At 35.5% G+C, this 21,989-nt stretch overlaps 1 protein-coding gene across 1 annotated transcript in view; it reads left to right on the top strand.

The window, feature by feature from the left end:
- The window catches only part of CAMKMT (calmodulin-lysine N-methyltransferase), a 378,203-nt gene that overhangs the window by 38,646 nt on the left and 317,568 nt on the right, over positions 1–21,989 (top strand). The gene's annotated exons all lie outside the window — the stretch shown is intronic.

Below are 21,989 nucleotides of genomic sequence, written 5' to 3' on the forward strand. Positions count from 1 at the left end.
CCTGAACCCTCATTAGTTTTATCTATGTTTATAACTTGAGAGGTTGTGTAGTAAAAGAGACTTCAGACAGTCAAATGAGAGAAACAGCTTGAATGTGATGACTATATAAAGACATTGTTTTGGGAAAATGTGAGACCTGAGGCCATAAAAATCCTAGAAGAGAGCACAGGCTGTAATGTCTGACATCAGCCATAGCAACATTTTTCTAGATGTGTCTTCTGAGGCAAGGGAAATAAAGGCAAAAATAAACTGTTGGAACTACATCAAAGTAAAAATCTTTTGCACAACAAAGGAAATAATCAGCAAAAGTAAAAGGCAACCTACCACTGGGGTGACTGAGTGGCTCAATTGGTTAATTGTCTTGGGGTCATGGGATTGGTCCTGCTTGGGGCTCCATGCTTGGTGTGGAGTCTCCTTGTCCCTCTCCCTTTCTCCTCCCCAAGCTTGCACTCTGTCTGCCTCTCTCTCTCTATCTCAAGTAAATAAGTATCATCTTTAAAAAGTAAATAAAATGCAACCTATTGAATGGGAGAAAATATTTGCAAATGACATATCTGATAAAGGGTTAGTATCCAAAATCTATAAAGAACTTATACAAACCAACACCCAAAAAACAATACAATTAAAAAATAAGCAGGAGAAATAAACATACATTTCTCCAAGGAAAACATACAGATGGCCAACAGATATAGGAAAAGATACTCAATATCACTCATCATCAGAGAAATGCAAATCAAAACTAGAATGAGTGGAATGCCTGAGTGGCTCACTTGGTTAGGCATCTGACTCTTGAATTTAGCTCAGGTCATGATCTCAGGGTTGTGGGATCACCCTGTGTCATCAGGCTCCACACTGGGCATAGAGCCTGCTTAAGATTCTCTCACTCTCCTTTTCCCTGTGCTCCACCCCCTACTCTCCCTCTCTAAAAAACAAACTACAATGAGCTACTACTGTACATCTTTCAGAATGGCTAAAATTAAAAACACAAGAAACAAGAAGTATTGGTGAGATTGTGGAGTAAAAGGAACACTTTTGCACTGTTGATGGGAATGTAAACTAGAGCAATCACTGTGGAAAACAGTATGGGTTTCCTCCAAAAGTTAAAAATAGAAGTACCCTACGGGACGCCTGGGTGGCTCAGTTGGTTAAGCAGCTGCCTTCGGCTCTGGTCATGATCCCAGCATCCTGGGATCAAGTGCCACATCAGGCTCCTTGCTCGGCAGGGAGCCTGCTTCTCTCTCTGCCTCTGCCTGCCATTCTGTCTGCCTGTGCTCGCTCTCTCTCTCTCTGATAAATAAATAAAATCTTTAAAAAAAAATAAATAGAAGTACCCTATATTTTAGTAATTGCACTACTGACTACTTACTCAAAAAAATCCCAAAACACTAATTCAAAGGAATACATGCACCCTTAAGCTTATAGATGTGTTATTTATAATAGTCAAATTATGGAAGCAGCCCGTGTCCATTGATAGGTGAGTGGGTAAAGAAGATGTGAGATATACACACAATGTGATATTATTCAGTCATAAAAAAGAATGAAATCTTGCCATTTGCAATGATGTGGATGGAGCTAGAGAGTGTAATGCTAAGCGAAATATATCGTCAGAGAAAGACAAATATCGTATGATTTCATTCATATAGAATTTAAGAAACAAAACAAATGAGCAAAGGGAAAAGAGAGAGAGAGAGATAAGCCAAGAGGTGGACTCTTAATTATAGAGGAAAAACTTATGGTTACCAGAAAAGAGATGGGTGGTGGATGGGTGAAATAGGTGATGGGGATTAAGAAATTCATTTGTTGTGATGAGCACTGGGTGATGTATGGAATTGTTGAATCACTAAATTGTACACCTGAAAATAATACAACACTGTATGTTAACTATACTGGAATGAAAATTCAAAAAAGCAAAAAAAATTAAAAAAAACATTGTTTTAAAAAGATAGGTATAGAAAAATTGCGTTTTTGGTGGTGTTTGATGAATTGCTTTGTGAAGTAACTACTGAGATAGAGGCCACTTTCTTTACTGTCCCATTACATTTTCTGCTTTGTCTACTATTTCTTTTCTAGCAGTTCAATCCTAAAGAAACAGATGTATAACAGATCCTTTCTTAATGAATCAGTAAGTGCTTGACTGTGCATCATAAGGAAAAAAAAATTTTTAATACATATTCTCTGCTCTGAAATTGTATGTAATTAATACATTGTTTATACAATATAATATACATTATGTCGATTTATACAATAGCATTTATGATGTGCAGTATGTGGTAGACACAAGGATGGATAAGATCTTGACCTTAAGGGACTCTGTCTAAAAGGGCCCATGGTCAAGAAAACCAGAGATTTTGGTGCATTGTAATGAATACAATAAAAGAGATATATGTTAAATATTATCAGAGCCTAGGGGAAGGAGGCTACCTTTTAGAAGTGGAAGGTAGATTCATTAAAGGTTTCTAAGAATGATGTAATGACTAATCTTTAAGGGCATTTGAAATAATAAGAGAATGACATGGCCTCCTATTTAAATTTAAGTGCAAAATTGTATAAAATGAAATTTAGAAGTTAAGTACCTAGGACTGCAACTGGTACAGTAGAAACAACAGAAAGAGGAGGCAAAAGTATAGGACTGAAGCTAAAACATCTGACTGCAAGCCATGTTTTGACACTTCTTGGTGGAGAAGTCTTGGCCAAGTCCCTTGCATTTCTTGGATAAGCCTCATTGATTATACTTTTTATGTATTTCTATATCTGATTTATTAATATTTTGTTAAGGAGTTTTACATCTGTGTTCATGAGGAATATTGGTCTGTCATTCTTTTCATGTAATGTCTTTTTGCTTTGTTTTAGCAAAGTTCAAAATTTTTCCTGCAGTTTGTGTTGGATTATTATTTCTTCCTTAAATGTTTGATGGAATTCATCACTAAAGTCATCTGGACCTGGAGGGTTTTTTTATTTTTTTATTTTTTTAACAGATTTATTTATTTGAGAGAAAGAGAGAGCAAGCAAGCATGAGTACACATAAGTGGGAAGAGGGGCAGAGGAGAAGGACAGAGAGAATCCTTAAGTAGATAGACTCCCTGCTTAGCATGGAGCCTGATGTGGGCCTTGATCCCAGGACCCTGATATGACCTGAGCTGAAATCCAGAGTCCACCGCTTAACTGACTAAGCCACCCAGGTGCCCCATGGGCCTGGAGTTTTCTTTGTGGGAATGTTAAATCTCCAAATTATATGTTCTAAAGTTCGCTTTGTCTGAAACCAGTAAACCCACTCCAGCTGTGGTTCCCCTGCTTCCTTGGCTGCTGCTGTTCCCCGCTTTGGCTGATTTTTTCTTTATTACTGTTTTTCAGCAGTTTGAATATGATTTCTTTAGTGTGGTTTCGTTTAGGCTTATGCTGTTTGGATTTGTTGAGCTTCTTCTTCTTCTTCTTTTTTTTTTTTTAAGATTTTATTTATTTCTTTGACAGGCAGAGATCACAAGTACGCAGAGAGGCAGGCAGAGAGAGAGGAAGGGAGGCAGGCTCCCTGCTGAGCAGAGAGCCCGACATGGGGCTCGATCCCAGGACCCTGGGATCATGACCTGAGCTGAATGCAGAGGCTTTAACCCCTGAGCCACCCAGGTGCCCCAAGCTTCTTGTATCTATAGGTTTATAGCTTTTATCAAATTTGCAAAATTTTCTGCCATTATTTCTTCAGGTAGTTTTCTTCTTACTTCCTTAGTGGGACTCCACTGTAATTACATGTATGGCAGAATGCTTGCTATATTGTCCTACAGGCCACTGATGTCCATTTTTGTCTAGTGTTTTTTTTTCTCTTTTTTAAGATTTTATTTATTTATTTGACAGAGAGAAACACAGTGATAGATATACAGAAGTAGGGTGAGTGGGAGAGTGAGAAGCAGGCTTCCTTTGGAGCAGGGAGCCGAATGCAGGGCTTGCTCCCAGGATGCTGGGATCATGACCCAAGCAGAAGGCAGGCACTTAATGACTGAGCCACCCAGGTGTCCCAGGTGGTTTTGTTTTTTTTTTTTCCCTCTATGTATTTCATTTTGGGTAGTTTCCATTGGCATTCCTTAACGGTCACTGATGTTTTCTTTTGTAGTTTTTAATATAGTTAATTTCATTCAGAATTTTTTTCATTTTGGATACTATATTTTTTATTTCTGGAAGTTCCATTTGGTAATTGTCTGTGTCTTCCATCTCTCCATCTCTCTATGTTTATGTTTTCCTCTACCTTCTTGAACATGTGCAGCATATTAATTGTTTGATATCTTTGCCTGCTAATTCTGTCATCTCTGTCGTTTTGGATTCAGCTTCTGTTGATTGATTTTTTCTTTTCTGTTTATGGCCATATTTTCCTGTGTCTTTGCATGCTTGATGATTTTTTTTATGAGATGCCAGATAGGATGAGTTTTCTATAGTTTTTGCTGGATTGTGTTGTATTCCTTTAAATTGTGTTGTACTTTGTTCTAGTGTGCAGTTAGAGTCAGGTAGATCCTCTTGAGGCTTGCTTTTAAGCTCTGAGCTGAGAGCCAGAGGAGCCTCGGGGTAATTCAGCTCCATTTCTTTTTTTTTTTTTTTTAATTTTTAATTTTTAATTTTTTTTGTAAACATATAATATATTTTTATCTCAGCTCCATTTCTAAGGTGAAGTCCTTCTGAGGATTCTAGTCAATGTTGCATGTACTGCAAGGTTTTTCAGATTGGTTGGTGAGAACATGAACTATTCCCAGCCCTGTGTGAATCTTGGTTGTTGTTGTTCTACATACACTTTTTTGATGTTTGGTTGTTGTTCTACATACACTTTTTTGATGTTTCTTTCCCGCCTTTGGATAGTTTTCTCTCATGTATACACAAATCAGTTCTCAGCCAGAGAGAGAGCTACACAAGACTTCTCTGCAGATTTCTAGGGTTTTCTTTGTGCAGCTTCCTCTTCTCTGGTACTTTTGTTTCACAAATTCTAGCTGCTTTGGCCTCCTCAAAATTGAATTTCTACCTTCTCAACTCAGACTGTTGGGCTATGTTTGGGCCCTCACTCTCTGTGTTATGGCTTAGAAACTTCTGTGGGCAGTAAGTTGTTGCAATTGTAAATATTGCCTTCTTTGTTTTGTTTTGTTTTGTTTTGTTTTCCTTGGGGATTACAGACCGTGCTACCTGTTGTCCAATGTCTCAAAAATATTGCCTCCCATATTGTTATCTGGTTTTCTAGTTGTTTAAGGAGGGAGTGTAAATGTAGTCCCTGTTATTCTATTTAAACCAGAAGCAGAAGTCTCTTGCTTTCATTTTATTATTATTATTATTATTTTTACTGATTTTATTTATTTGTTTGTTTGTTTGATTTTAGAGAACAAGTGGGACGAGGGGCCAAGAGAGAGAATCTCAAGCAGACTGTACACTGAGGGCAGAACCCAACACAGAACCAGATGTGGGGCTCAATCTTAGGACCCTGAGATCATGACCTGAGCCAAAACCAAGAGTGACGCTTAACTGACTGAGTCACACAGACAATCCTCTTGCTTTGATTTTAAAAGATATTTTCGGAGTGTCTGGGTGGCTGAGTCAGTAGAGTCAGTAGAGCATGCTCCCCTTGATCTCAAGCATGTGAGTTCAAGCCCCACATTGGGTGTGAAGCCTATCAGAAAAAAAAAAAAAAAGAAAGAAAAAGACATTTTTGCAGAGTATAGAATTCTCGTTTGCTTTTTTAAAAAAAATTTTAGTATTTTAAATATTTTGCTCCATTGTTTTTCAGCTTGTGTGGTTTCTGACGAAAAGCGTGTTCTAATTTTTATCTTGTTCTTCTGTCTATAATATTCCTTTCCCTCCAGATGCCTTCAAGATTTTCTTTTTATGTTTGATTTTCAGCTCTTGATTATGGTGTACCTTGATATGTTTTTCTTTATATTTATTCTGCCAGATGTTCTGTGTGTTAGACTCCATGGTTGGTTGTCTCATTCATTTTGGAAGCTTTTTGGCTCTTATCTCTTCACATGTATATTCTGCTTTTTTCTCTCCTTTCTTCACTGATCCAGTTACACACATGTTAGCATTATTTGATGTTATTCCATAGCACTTGAATACTCTGTTCAGTTTTGTCTCATTTCTTTGTCTCTTTGTGTTTCAGTTTGGGTGATTTCTATTTCTCTATCTGTAGTTAAATTCATCTTCTTTTTCATTTACTGTGTCCAGTCTTTCAATAAACTTATCAAAGGATTTTTTGGGGGGGGTGTTTCTGACATCATGTTTTTCATGTCTAGCATTTTCATTTGACATTTTAAAAAGATGATTTCCCTCAATTTCCTTTTGTACCTCAAAATGCCATCCTTCATTCTTTCATTCCTTGTCTCTTGCTGCACTTTACCAGAAGCTGGGGTTTCAGAGGCATATGGCTTAACTGTATGAGCAGCTGGTACCTGATATGTTTCCTAATACACTGGGAATGATAAGGGAAATTTAACTGAGTCCTGGGTTAGCTTGGAGGCAGAAGACAACAGTAGAGGGTCCCTTTGTCTCTTTGCAGATATCTTTGTAGAAGTAATAGCAGCTCTGGTTTATAGAGAAGTTTGGTTCTGCTGTGGCCATACACTGACTAGATACTTCAGTCACAAATCTTTCTAGTCTTTACCAGAGCCTTGCAACATATGGATTATTCCCTATTTATTTATTTATACACACAGGTGATGAAATTGAATTTCAGAAGGGTTAAGTGAGTTGTCCAAGACTGCTCCATGAGTTTAAGCTAGAATGGCTTTGACCAAGGTCAGCATGATTTTAAAGTCTGAGCTCTTTTCATTATATCATTCTGCCCCCCGCCCAAATCATAGATCTAGTAAGCAAAAGCAGTACGCAGAAACCTGCAATCAAAAAGCTCCTATATATTTGTTTTTAGATGTTTATTTTACCTGATAACCTTTTAATGTTAGATAAAAACACTTAACCAAGGGGTACTGGGTGGTTCAGTAAATTAAGCATCTGACTCTTGGTGTCAACTCAGGTCATGATCTCAGGGTCATGAAATCCAGCCCTGCATCAGGCTCTGCTCTGGGCATGGAGCCTACTTAAGATTGTCTCTCTCTTTTTCCTTCTATTCCCCCATCCCATCCCCACACGCCCTCTCTCTAAAAACAAAACAAAAAATAGCCAAAATTCAATGAGGTACTTATTAGGTGTCCAGTATTCTTTTTAGGTATGTATTCTCTCAGTAGTTTCCATCTGATCCTTCAGAGACAACCACGATCTGTCGGTTATGCCCAATGTGACATTTCTCAACTTCTCCTGGGTCAGGAACATTTAAACTCTCATATCACGCTGGGTTACATAATTTATAAATTAGGTATTGGTCTTTTTTTTTTTTTAAATCTCCTCTTGAAATTTCATTTGAATCTTGGCTTGCTTTTAAAAGTAGATGTTTAGTGTACTATCACAAATGAGCAACTTGGAATTTTGTCAGGTTTTTATTTAATTATTTTTTTTTGGCCCAAAAGCACGTCCTAAAACCATTTAATAACAAGATTAGCAACTATTACAGTGGCAGATTTGGATGGCTAAATATTGAAAATCAATGAAGACTTTTTCATGTTGTTATAAAAGTATACAATTATTCATTATAATTTAAGATTGTTATATAAAATATTTTATATTTAATTTTGTTTATCATAGGATATAGGGTTTTTTTTTTTTTAAGATTTTATTATTTGAGAGAGAGAGCAAGAACGAGCAGGAAGAGGGAGAGGGACAAGCAGATTCTGCACTAAGTGTGGAACTGGATTTGAGGATCCATCTCAGGACCCAGAAATCACGACCTGAGCTGAAATCAAGAGTCAGACACTAACTGACTGAGCCACCCAGGACTCCTGGCTATAGAGGTTTTTAATAAAATAGCCCATGTATAAAACCATTTGGGCTTTCTTGGTTCTTAAGATGTATAAAAGCAATATGATGGAGGTATGTATAAGGACTGCGTTGGTTTGTTCATTCAGTCACTGTTTGACAAATACGGACTGTGCTAGATACTTTATCAGCTCTTGGGATACAAAGGGAAATAATATCTGGCCCCTGTTCTCTAATTGTGGAGAGTATAATAGGGTAGACAATTTCTTAATTATAATGTTTGGACGTTGTAACAGACATATGAGAGAGCTGCTATGGAAGCAGCTCTTTTTTAGTACATTTTTTAGTACTAAATGTACTTTAGTGTACATTGTATCCTTTTTTAGTAATTTTCTTTATGTTTTTTTTTAATACCAATTTTTGTGGAAAAATCTGAATCTGTTAGAGAACATGTTTCAGCACTTCCATATTATGTGCTATCAAAGAAGCAGAATATAAGAAACCAGGAATCCGGGTGCCTGGGTAGCTCAGTTGGTTAAGCACCTGCCTTCGGCTCAGGTCACTGTCCCGGAATCCCAGGATCGAGTCCTGCATCAGGCTCCCAGATCCATGGGGAGTCTGCTTCTCCCTCTGACCTTCTCGCCTCTCATGCTCTCTCTCACTGTCTCTCTTGAATAAATAAATAAAATCTTAAAAAAAAAAAAAAGAAAGAAAGAAACCAGGAATCCAGCAATCCTGACAAACTTAAATGTTATCTCTAGGTGGAAATGTTTTTAGTTCCATAAACAATGGATATTAGTTAGATATTGGTTTATTTCACAGCCTCTTTACTTCATGTAAAGGATGTTTTCAAGCCAGTGTAAAATGGGGAGGATCCTCTTAAAATTGAGAGTTGATCAACTCTGAAGTTGAAGTTCCAAGGATATTCACAGCCCACGGTAGGCTTTCCTGACTCTTTTTATCTAAATGAAACATACTCTAATTTATTTGAAGCCAAATTTCAGTTGCCTGTTCTTTAACATGACTAGTGTAGTAATTTGAAGAAACAACTTTGTTAAAAAGTGGAGGATTGCTGAGGCAAAGAGCAATTGCCTGATGCTAATTGGGGTAGCAGTATACCCAGAGATTAAAGGGGAATTTTAAGAGGTTAAAAACAACAACTGTGTTTAAGGATTAGTGAATTTTAGCTCACCTCCAGAAAATGAAGCAATTACTTTTTTGGTGAAATGTATCATTATGTATAATACTAATTTTAAAAAGAAATTGATAGTTCTAAAGTATTAGGGAACTTTTGGCTAAGAATATCTATTGGAGTTATATACCTTAACAAAGGAAACCTAATCTTTTGAATACCGACCTTGATTACTGAGTTCTCAGAAATAGTCTTTACTGTCATACTCATTAGTTCCTGCTTGTCAGCGCTTCAAAAAGTAGGAAATTGGATTGCTTTATTTTATAAACGCTTCTTTTGTTTGAGCAAATATAATGTTTTAAAAAGATTTTATTTATTTGAGACAGAGAGAGCATAAGAAGGGGAGGGGCAGAGGGAAAAGGAAGATCCTCACTAAGTTGGGATCCTGAGCCACCCAGGCGCTCCTGAACAAATATAATTTGTAATCTTTGCAAACAGTACTTTGTCTATAATACTCTTCTTGGGCATCTACTTTGGTTAAGGTATATTCATGATTAATTTAATATTCTGGCTAACAAACTTTATTTATTCATTTATTTGCTACATGTGTACCAAATGTTAGAGTAGGCACTGGGGATATAAAGGTAAAAAAAAAAAAAAAAAAAAAAAAAAAAGGACACTATCCTACAGAAAAACTACATTTGATTTTTGACGTTTCTGAATATTTAGAATCCAAGGGAATACATATTTTATACTCATTATATTAGAAATAATTACATTTTTTAGATGATTTTACTTTGTGCATATAATTTCATTCTTCTAGATTTTAGGATCTTCATCTATAAAGCCATGCATTTGGATTATGTAATGTGTAAATTACCTATTGAGATTCTTAAGATCCTTAATTATTTGTGTCTCATTATTTTGAATAAAGGCATGCTTAAAAAATAAATCCTGGGGCGCCTGGGTGACTCAGTGGATTAAGCCGCTGCCTTTGGCTCAGGTCATGATCTCAGGGTCCTGGGATCGAGCCCTGCATCGGGCTCTCTGCTTGGTGGGGAGCCTGCTTCCCCCTCTCTCTCTGCCTGACTCTCTGCCTACTTGTGATGTCTCTCTCTGTCAAATAAAATAAATAAAATCTTAAAAAAAAAAAATCCTGGGTAGCAGATTTTTTGTATTTTCCTTATTAGCATTTTGAGTATGCAAATGAATATAGCTTTTGATGTAATATGGTTACTTTTCTGTCATACACTATATCCACTACTGGAACAATCTTTCCAAGCTTCTTCCCAAGTTTCTTTTAAAAAATTCCATTTATTAAACTCTCTATTTTCCTCCTTCCTCCCTGCTAAACTACATTTAAGTGGTTTTTGCCAGTTATAATTGTTTCTTTAAATTATCATTCAATGTAGTCTTCTTTTTTTTTAGAGATTTTATTTATTTATTTGAGAGAGAGACAATGAGGGAGACCATGAAAGGGGAGATCAGAGGGAGAAGCAGACTCCCTGTGGAGCTGAGAGCCTGGGACTCCATGATCATGGCCTGAGCCAAAGGCATTTGCTTAACCAACTGAACCACCCAGGCACCCTCAATGTAGTCTTTTTTTTTTTTTCTTTTTTTAAAGATTTTATTTATTTATTTGACAGACAGAAATCACAAGTAGGCAGAAAGGCAGGCAGAGAGAGAGGGAGAGGCAGGCTCCCTGCCGAGCAGAGAGCCCAATGCAGTGCTCAATCCCAGGACTCTGGGATCAGTGACCTGAGCTGAAGGCAGAGAACCCACTGAGCCACCCAGGTGCTCCAAATGTAGTCTTTCAAATAAATTTTTTTCATTGACATCCTAGCCACTTCAAAATTTCAACTGGCTCTTTTGATCTCACTTTCATTGTTGATTTGCTGCCCAAGGCATCATCATTAACATTGTTAAAGAAACTTTGGCTTTGGATATATAAACCAGTCAAGATTTACATGAAAATTATTTTAAAATTATTTTCTACAGCAGACAGTATAGATTTGCACTGAATCCTCCATAATTCTTCAGCCAGGACTCCTTGAGGGTAAAGGCATGTAGGTCAGAGAAGACAGCAAATAAAGGTAACCACAGAGAGATGAAACATCATAAGCATTAAGTCCAACCATGAGCAATTGAATGCAACAGCTAGAGCTGTAGCACCTGTAGCACCTGCTGTGGTCCTATACATGCAGTGGAGGAGCAAATATGTGTTGAATGAATGAATGAATAATCCAAAAAATGGAGAGTGTAACTTTGACACAAATTGATTTGGGGGCATTGGAGTATTTAAGTTATATACTCTACGAACAGAAGTATGGAGGTGCTGAAGAAGAGGGAATTTACATACAAAAACCTGTTGCTGTTTTTCCTTTTCCATTCTGATATCCTTCAGTTTTTAGCATCTTTTATATAAACTTAGCTCTCTGTTATTTTCAATATTTATTAGTTATGAACTATTTCAAATACACAGAGAAGTATTGAGGATATGAGAAACATCCATGTAGCCACTATCCTGATTTAGCTAGAGTAGACATTGAATTTTTTGATAACTGTATAGTTATAAATCAACTTGACAGTCCGATGTTAGTTATTTCCACTGTCTCCAGCCTATGGTGATAGTGATACAAATTAAAGAATCACATAGGTAAATTAATGATTATACTTCCTTTTGAGTTTTTTCTTTGGTCTTAAATTGGTCACTTTGCGTTACTTGTAGGAATTTCTAATGAAAACAGAGCAAATTGTGTGTGTGCATATATATATACATATATATATGTATATATATATGCATGTGTGTGAAATCTATAATGAAATCACAGTTTAGAGAAGGAATTATACGTTTAAAGTCTTCAATTTTGTGAAAACAATGATTCCACATTTCTTCAAGTGGCTGCCGTAGAATGGAAATTGAAATCCCTGGGTGGGAAGTGTGCTAGAAATCATAGTATTCCTTTTCAAAGTATTTTGCATCCCCTTATACTTATATTCAGTACTTCATTTCTAACCCCTACACACTGAATCATGCTGTGATTCATAATACTGTGTTATGTTTTAAATTCAAATATTGTTTTTAAAGGGAAATTGCTACTAATGTTGGCTAAGCTGCACATAATAGTTTAGAAAATGGTTGTACATTTGATTCTTCTCATGTCAATCTAAATGTGAACTAATATTGCTCAAAATCCTTTCAAGGCATTGAATAATTGTTTCAGTTAACTAAATGCTTCACCAGATAACATCGATTTATGAAGTATAGTTGAATTTAGTGCATTTATTAAAGAAGAAAGTAATAGGTGCATAGCTACATAATTAAATGTTAATGGATATCTTTTTTTGTTGTTGTTAATGGATATCTTTTAGGTGGCCTTCTGTTCAGAAAAAGAGACAATTTAGTATCTTAACAGAACAATTAAATTATAGATTATTGAAAATTTTCAAAAGTATTATATGACTTAATTTGCTCTTTTTTATATGAGATATAATTCACATAAATAAGATGTACCAATTTTGCTGTACATTTTGGTGAGTTTTGAAAATGTGATATACTCATGTAATCACTATCAGAATCTAGACAATAGAATGTTTATATAAAGTTCTAAAAGCTGACATGGTTCTTTTTCCAGTCAGTCTCTAGTTCTCCTCCTAGACAAGCACTGATATATCTTTTGTCACTATAGATTCGACCAGAAGCTTCCAGGGTTTTGTATAAATGCAATCGTATATGCGTTCTATTTTTCCCCCCTCTAGCTTCTTTCACTCAGCATAATGTTTTTGAGGTTCATCAATATCGTTTTGTGTATCTGTTCATTTCTCTTTTTTTTTTGGTAAATAGTATTGTATGAATAGACCCACAATTGTTTATCCATTCAGATGTTGATGGATTTTTTCTTTTTTTTTTTTTTTAGTTTGGGGATATTTTTAATAAGACTGCTGTGAACATTCATGTACAAGTGTTTTTGTGTGGACATAAGCTTTCGTTTCTCTGGGGTAGATGCCTATGAATAGAATTTCTGGACTAAGTGTATGTTTAACTTTGAAAGGTAGTACCAAACTGTTTCCCAAAGCTGATGCAATTACAATTTTACATTGTTTCCAGCAGTTCCAGATGAAAGTTCCACTTGCTTCATTTTCTTGTCAGAGCTTGGTAATGTCTTTGTAGCCATTCTACTGGATATGCTGTGTATCTCACTGTGATTTTACATGTACCTGATGACTGCACTATTAAGTGTCATTTATGTGTTCATTGGCCATTTGTATATTTTCATTTGGGAAGTAAATGTCCAATCTTTTGCCCATTTTACAATTAGGTTATTTGTCTTCTTACCAATGAGTTGTAGGAGTTCATTATATATTCTTAATACAAGTCCTCTGTCGGGTTTGCATTGAAAGCACTTTCTCCCAGCTGGTGGTGTTAGCTTTTGCATTTTCTTTTCTTTTTTTAAGATTTTATTTATTTATTTGAGAGAGGGAGAAAGGATGTGTGTGCAGGAGCAGGGGGAGGGTCAGAGGGAGAAGCAAACTCCCCACTTTGTAGGGAACCCGATGAGGGACTTGATGCTGGGATCCTGGGATCATAATCTGAGCTGAAGGCAGATGCTTAACTGACTGAGCCACTGAGGTGCCCCACTTTTGCATTGTTTTTAATGCATTTAATCCATTAATGTTTTTAATGGATTTTTTTAAAGAGCAGAGGTTTTTAATTTTGATAAAGCTGTTTATTAACTTTTATTTCTATGATTCATACTTTTGTGTCCTAAGAAATCTTTTTCTATGCTAAGGTCATGAAAAACTTCTATGTTTTCTTTTAGAAGTTTTATAGCTTGGCTCTTATTTTGGTATATGGTCCATTTTGAGTTAGTATTTACATATGGCTTGAGGATAGGAGCTCAAAGTTCCTTTTTGTTGTTGCATATGGATTTTCAGTTTTTTCTACACCATGTGTTGGAAATACTTTCTTCATTAATTTACTGTTGCATCCCTTTTGAAAATCAACTGAATATGTGTCTATTTCCAGACTCTTTATTCTGTTTCATTGACATATCTTTTATGTTAATACTACATTGTTGTAATTATCGTAGCTTCCAGTGATTCTAGAAATTGGTTAAGTCCTCCAACTTTGTGTTTTCCAGAATTTTTTGGGCTATTCTGGTTTCTTACATTTCCATATAAATTTTAGAACCAGCTTATCATTTTCCTCTAAGAAATTACTGGATTTTTGATTGAGATAAAACTAATTCTATAGATGAATTTGGGGAGAATTGACATCTTAATATTAAGTCATGCAGTCCATGAATATAACATGACTCTCTCTTTATGTAGGTACTCCTTAATTTCTCTCAGCAAAGTTTTATAGTTTTCATTTGACAGGTCTTACATGTATTTTGTTAAATTTATTCCTAAAAATTGCATGTTTTTAAAATCATATTTTAAATCACTTGTTTGTACATTTGAATTTGTAGTTGTTTTAATCAGGAAGTATGTTTTAAATACAAGTAAGGTAAATTATTAAAAAAAAAAACCTCCCTACTTGTGCGATCTGAATAATTTGGCCAAGTCAAACAAATTTTACCAATTTTTATTTGTAGTTAACTGAAAAGATGTGGATAATTTTTAAGAGGGTAAATTTTCTATCATTTTATGGCATATGCTTTTCAATACATACATTTTTTTAAAAAAATGTATGTATATTAAATGAAATACCAGTTAAAAAATTTGGCTACTTTTGTGACTTTTTGCAATCAATAAACCAGACATGGTACCTAGAATTATTACATCTAGGTACATTATTGCTTTTAGCATATGTCTTATAAGTTCTTGATTGTATTTGTCTTCTTTACTACTATATTACCATATAAGATGTTAACTTGATCCCACCTCAAAATCTGTGAAAGTAGGGGCGCCTGGGTGGCTCAGTGGGTTAAGCCACTGCCTTCGGTTCAGGTCATGATCTTAGGGTCCTGGGATTGAGTTCCGCATCGGGCTCTCTGCTCAGCAAGGAGCCTGCTTCTCTCTCTCTCTCTCTCTCTCTCTCTTTCTCCCTGCCTCTCTGTCTACTTGTAATCTCTCTCTGTCAAATAAATAAATAAATAAATATCTTAAAAAAAAATTTGTGAAAGTATATAATTATAAAATTATAAAATAACAAAGTATAAGTTCTAATAACTTTCATAAACATATCAATATCTTCAATAATAATAAATTATGTATAGATTTTTGAATGTAATCTTAATGAATAATCCAATGGTTATATGTCAATGTCTAATGACAAAAATAATATCCAAAAGTCATTAGCATTGTATCTGTTAATATCTGTTAGCTCCTCCCTCCTTTCCATCATCATTCATTTTTAACCCTGAAATGAAGTTTAAATGAAGTTTAAATGGATCTTTCTTCTTAAATGAATTTGTCTATATGAATAAGAGAATGGTTTCACATAACAGCCCTAGCACTTTAGATTCTTTGCTAATTAACCTTGAGGTCTGTTTCTAAAATCTGAGTGAATATAAAGATTTGAGGATTGCCCCTTCAATATGTAAACTTTCATCATGGCCTTGAGAGCCCATGACTAAAGCATTTGACCAAATAGGACATTGCCTGGACTCATTCTGAATTTAGCCAGTGCTGTGAAATGTAAACTAAGTGTTTACAAGTGTTTACTTTTAACTGAGTAATTAATTAATTAATTAACTAACTAATTATTTTTTAAAGAGAGAGAATGAATGAGAGGCAGCGGAGGGGCAGAGGGAGCAGTGCAGAGCCCAATACAGGGCTCAGTCTCATGACCCTGAGATCATGACCTGAGCTGAAATCAAGAGTCAGACACTTAACCAGCTGAGCCACCCAGGTGCCCCTAATTTATTTTTATTTTAAACTCTTTATTTTTATTTTAAGCTAATTTATTTTTATTTTAAACTATTTAAATTTAATTTTAACTGATGGTTTATTTTTAAAATTTTAGCCGATTATTTTATTGCCATAGCTCTCTAACTTACTGAGACATTAATACTACAGTTTTTGCTTTCCTAAGAAATAATCTGGACAAAAACTGCATTAAATTAACATAGTTTGAGTCACTTCCATCAGAGGTAAGATATTTCCACATCTGGGTAAGATTTAGAAATGGTATATCCAGTTATTTATATTTAAATTCCATAAAGATTATAGAAATATTAATACATGGATAAAACTATTTAGTTACCTGTTTAAAAATGGGAATATATTTATTAACTTCTCCGTGTAGTACATTCTCATTGAAAAAAAAATCCAGCAATATAAAAATGGGAAGGTCGCCTTGAAATTCTGTCTTTACCCATGAAGCTAAAAGCCACTGGCATGGTTTTGCAGAAAAACCCAGCAAGTCCACTGTGCTTTATAATAGCAATAGCTAGTCAAAGCATTGTCTTACGTTCACATTCCAAATCTTGCGTAAGTGTATCTAAGTGGTGCAACCTCTTTTACATTGAGACCCTTAGCTGCAGTGGAATATGGAAAGGTAGGTTGCCTGCTTCTGCAGTACAAGAAGTCAGTCTAGAAGAAAGATGGAATGTATGCTGGATATTTCTGTTTTACCATATCTTGCACACTAGATAGCTAGCTATGCACTGAAATGTTGGTACAATGTGAGTTTGCAGCATGGATTTTTGACCAGGAGCTAGGAAGGAGAATCCTTTTACGTGAGTCAGGGTTCTTAGCTGCGAAGAACAGAAATCCACACTAGTTGGATTAGCTGAAAAGGAATTTATTAAGTATTAAGAAAATAATGGAATCCTAGGAGAGCCAGAAACTTAGACTGGGGTTGGGGGTTGTGGTGGGGGGAGGGAATGCATCAGGTTCAATACCCAAGTCACAATGGGAAACCACTTGGCAATAAACTGACAGTCCTTGTTGAATCCCATTGGACATTTGCTTCTTCAGTTTGCTTACTAGTAAATTAAGTAATGTGCAAGTGTGTTTCGCTCAGCCTGCTCTTTTAGCAAGATAGGATGGGAGAGTGATTTCTAGTTTTTCCTCTGGAAAGGAGGAATTCACAATGTGGGAAATTTTCCAGACCTTAATGGATGCTTAGAAGATGGAGGGTATTCACACCATGAAGATGTCCATTTAAGTGAGCAGTAAGTTGAAGACATTTAAGTATATTTTATAAACTGAATGATCTGGTTTCACATTATATCTAATCTCCTCTTCATTAACTTCTAACTTTTTTACAGATCTGGTTTAAACAGTTCAGCCTGTCTCAGCGGGGTGATCCAGGACTGTTTTAGGACATTTGTAGGCCTTAGGAATTCTGATTTTTGGAGGCAAACTCTATCATGGTCATTATAGTGCACCCATAGCCCACATGAAATACAATTTAATTGCAACCACATGTGTTAAATTTGAAGTTTACTGCTTGTTATGTTTTGTAGACATTTGTTTGAACCTTCGTTAATTTTGATCCTATAGTTTCTGTTTTTTATGTTGGCATGATATATTTTTTAGACTTTAGATATTTTTGTAAGATTTTGGAAAGCACACAGACCCTAAGCAGTTCAACTGTATTGATTGCCTAATGCATCAAAACACCTTAATGCTCTGTGTGCAGTCCAGTGTTCAAACTTGGACCAAAGGGTTATGTTGGTAGCCTTCCCCACCAAGACAGTGTTGTAACAACTATGATAATAAGTGATTAGAGCCCCAAGGGGAAAGGAGGAGGTAAGTGTCAGGCTTTTAGGTATCTGTATGCGTATAGCGTAGTAAGAAGAACAAACTGCTAATGCCTTTTGTCATAGATTAGAAACTGTAACTTCGTTTTATTTAAGTAATTTATTTAAGAGAAAAAGAGAGCATGAGCATAGGGGAGGGGCAGAGGGAGAAGCAGGCTCCCTTCTGAGCAGGGAGCCTGACACAGGGCTCTGTCCCAGGACCCCGGGGATCCTGACCTGAGCCAAAGGCAGATGCTTAACTGACCAAGCCACCCAGGTGCCCCATAACTCCGTTTTATGAGTATTGTAAAATTAAGAAATAATGCGATATGTAAAATAATTAGTGCCTCATAAAATCAAACCAAGCCAACATAGTTATTTTTAAACAGGTAGCAAATGATAAATAATCTTTGTTTACCATGGAATCCCTTTAAGTAAGGATCTATTCAAAACGAGCAAATCATTTCCTTGATCTGCCCTATCAGTTTAATGTAGCAATTTCATTAGAACTTGTTTTTCTGTGGGTTTTCTTTTTTTTAAAAGAATAATAACCATTTTTTAAAGAGCAAGGAATGTCACATTCATCAGATACAATAGATGATGTAATGCCATTATTCTCTATTTTGATATTTAGAGCTTTTTGCTATCTGAGAGATACTCAGACAATGTCACCAATTGTCCAAGTGTAGGTGAATACTCAGAGGAAATTACAGAATTATTGTAGGTAATTTTATATAAAGATTTACTAATTGTATGAGGCCAGCATGAGTTTAATAATGATGGAATATAGCTTAAATCTCTGGTTTGTATTTTAAAAATTTCCAAGGATCACATCCAGGTATATGAAACAAAAGGTGACCTGTTCATCATGTGTAATTTGCATATTTCTGCATAAGTTAGACAGTCAAATCTCCAGCTGTTTTCTAATTAATATCTGCTGCTGCTTCCATAATTTCTTTTCTTTCTTTAGTTTTAGGACCTATAGTACTTTCCTGCCAGTTGTGAGAGAGGGAATGTGTATGCAGAGGGATAAGTACAAAAAACCTGGTGCAGTGAGGTGCATCCAAGACATTATCTGGATTATTACTAGGCCCTTGAAGGTTGTATAGGGAATTTGGAGCTAAAATCATTTAATTACATCTTAAATATATTAGTTTGTTGGTGTTGTTCCCAGGACATCTGTTTCATAGCCTGCATTCTGCTGGTGGAAGCTTACCTTTTCTTACCCACTTGGGGTGAATTTTTTTTTGAAAATTGCCTAAGGGATTAACTTTCACCTCATTATCATTGTTAATCGCTTCCAGAGCTTTTTGCATGATCCATCGCAGTGGTCAAGAGGTTCACAAAGAAAGTGCTCTATCTTTATTCACAAAGAAAGTTGATGTTGGCTGCTGCCTATATCTGCTGTATATTTCCTTTGAATATTTGTGGGATAATCTCTTGAGATTTGATTCTTTTTTTTTTTTTTAAGATTTATTTATTTATTTATTTGACAGAGAGAAATCACAAGTAGGCAGAGAGGCAGGCAGAGAGAGAGAGAGGAGGAAGCAGGCTCCCTGCTGAGCAGAGAGCCCGATGTGGGGCTCGATCCCAGGACCCTGAGATCATGACCTGAGCCGAAGGCAGCGGCTTAACCACTGAGCCACCCAGGCGCCCGAGATTTTATTCCTAATATTGTGTTTGTGGGAGATTTGATACCTTAACAATACTGAATATCCAAAAAAAATAAGACCATAGAAAATAGAACACAAACCATTAAGATATATACCTAATGTTTCCTCAGAATGGTTTAGAATATTCTCTTGTTCATACAGTTCTTTTAAGCAGTTTTCTGGAAAGTGTTTTTTTTTTTTTTTAATAAAAAATTTATTTATTTATTTGAGGGGAGAGAGTGAGAGTGACCATGAGTGCGGGGAGGAGCAGAGGGAGAGGGACCAGCATATCCATGCTGAGAGTGGAGCCTGTCACCAGGCTTGATCTCATGACCCTGAGACGAACTAGGCTGAAATAAAGAATCAGATACTTAACTGACTGAACCAACTAGGCATCCCTGGAAAGCTTTAAGAAAGACATTTTTCTTGTTGAAAAACCTAAAGATTTTTGGGTTGCCTGGGTGCCTCAGTTGTCTGAGTGTCTGCCTTCAACTTCAGTTGGGATCTTAGAGTTCTGAGATCCAGTCCCATATTGGGCTCTCTGCTTAGTGGGGAGTCTGCTCCTCCCTCTCCCTCTGCCCCTCCTCCCCACCGGTGCATGCTCTCAATCTCTCTCTCTCTCAAATAAATGAATAATATCTTTAAAAATAAATAAGTAAAATAAAAACTGAAAGACTTTTGATAATATGAAGATAATTTATTTACATTTTTTATTCTTATAAGCTCCTTTATTTCATGTGGTTCCCCTTCCCGGTATTATTGATATATAATTGACATAGAACAGTATATAAATTTAAGGTGTACAATTTGACTTGTCTATATTGTGAAATGATTACCATAATATATTTCAGTTAACATCCAGCACTTCATATAGTTTTGAAGAGTTTTTGCCGTCACTGTGATAAAACTTTCTAAGATTTACTGTCTAGCAGCTTTGGGATACATAAAACAACAGTGTTAGCTGTAGTTACCATGTTGTACATTATATCCTCAGAACTTCTATACCTGGAAGTTTGTATTTTTTGGCCACTTTTATCTAATTCCGCCTCCCCCCCCCGCCCCCGCCCCCAGTCCCATACCTCAAACCCCTCATCCCTGTCTTCTGGCGACTGCAAATCTGATCTCTGAGTTTAGTTTCCTTAGTATCCACATATAAATAAGATCATACTGTATTTGTCTTTCTCTGTCTGACTTATTTCACTTAGCATAAAGCCCTCAAGGTCCATCTATTTTGTCACAAATGGCAGCATTTCCTTATTTCTTATGGTTGAAGTATATTCCATTGTATATCTATACCACATTTTCTTTATCCATTTGTCTGCCTATGGACACTTAGGTTGTTTCCATGTCTGGGATATTGTAAATAATGCTATAATAAACATGGTGGTACGGCTATCTCTTTGGTGATTGCCTTTCCTTTAGGTATTCTACACTCAGAAGTGGAATTGCTAGATTGTATGGTATTTCTTTTTTTAATTTTTTGAGGAAACTTGTTACTCTTTTCTGTAGTGGCTGCACCAGTTTACATTTCATCAGTAATTCACAATGGTTCCCTTTTCTCCACATCCTTAGCAGCATATGTTCTTTCTTGTCTTTTTGATGATGGCCATCTTGACATGTTTGAGGTGATATCTTACTGAGGTTTTGATTTGCATTTCCCTAATTATGAATAATGTTGAGTACTTTTTCATGTATCTGCTGTCCATTTAGATATTTTCTTTGGAGAAATGTCTATTCAGGTCCTTTACCCATTTTTATTGGAATTATTTATATTTTTCCTATTGAATGGTATGAGTTCCTTATATATCTTATGTATTAATCACATGCCAGATGTGTAGTTTGCAATATTTTCTCCCATTCCATAGGTTGCCTTTTTATTTTGTTGATCATTTCCTTTGATTTATGAAAGTTTTTAGTATGATAGTCCCAGTTGTTTATTTTTTTACTTTGTTGGTTGTGCTTTAGGTGTCATATCCAAAAAATTATTGCCAGGACCCATGTCAAGAAGCTTTTTCTCTATGTTTCCTCTAGGAATTTTATGGTTTCAGTTCTTATATTTAAGTCTTTAATTTATTTCAAGTTAAATTTTGTGAATGGTATAAGATAGGGAATCTAGTTTTATCCTTTTTCATATGAATGTATTTACATGTTTGATAAAAAACATCCATGGACTTTTCTTTCAAAGATAAAAAACTGTGAAAGTTAAAGTGATAAAGTGAATATGCTCTCACAGCTAAGAATGCCTTTCTAGAAACATATAAATGCAATTATCCTTTAATAAATAAACACATCCTCAAATTTTTTTAGTAATGTGTCATGAAAAAAAATTAAAAGGTGACATTTCTACTCACAATACAAAACGAAAGCAATTGTAACTTAGATCCAGGATGTTAGAGATAAATGAAAAATTATCTTGCTTTTTATAATTAAAGTTTGCTAGTTTAATATTCATAACAGACTTATAGACTTCTTAATTACTCAGGTGAAATATTTCCTTTGTTTTGAAAGCATTCTCTTTTTCTTTCTAAATCAAAAACTGAGAAAACTTAAAAGCACATGACTCAGTTATAGTTTTTAGAACAACAATGGGTAAGAATTAGACTTAGGAATCCTTTCATCTCTTTGACTTTTCATTGTTTTCATTCTGTGTCTAGTTTCTGGTTGCAAAATAATAGAAACTGATGC

Source organism: Mustela nivalis (genome assembly GCF_964662115.1).
Source record: "Mustela nivalis genome assembly, chromosome: 8".
Lineage (NCBI taxonomy): Eukaryota > Metazoa > Chordata > Mammalia > Carnivora > Mustelidae > Mustela > Mustela nivalis.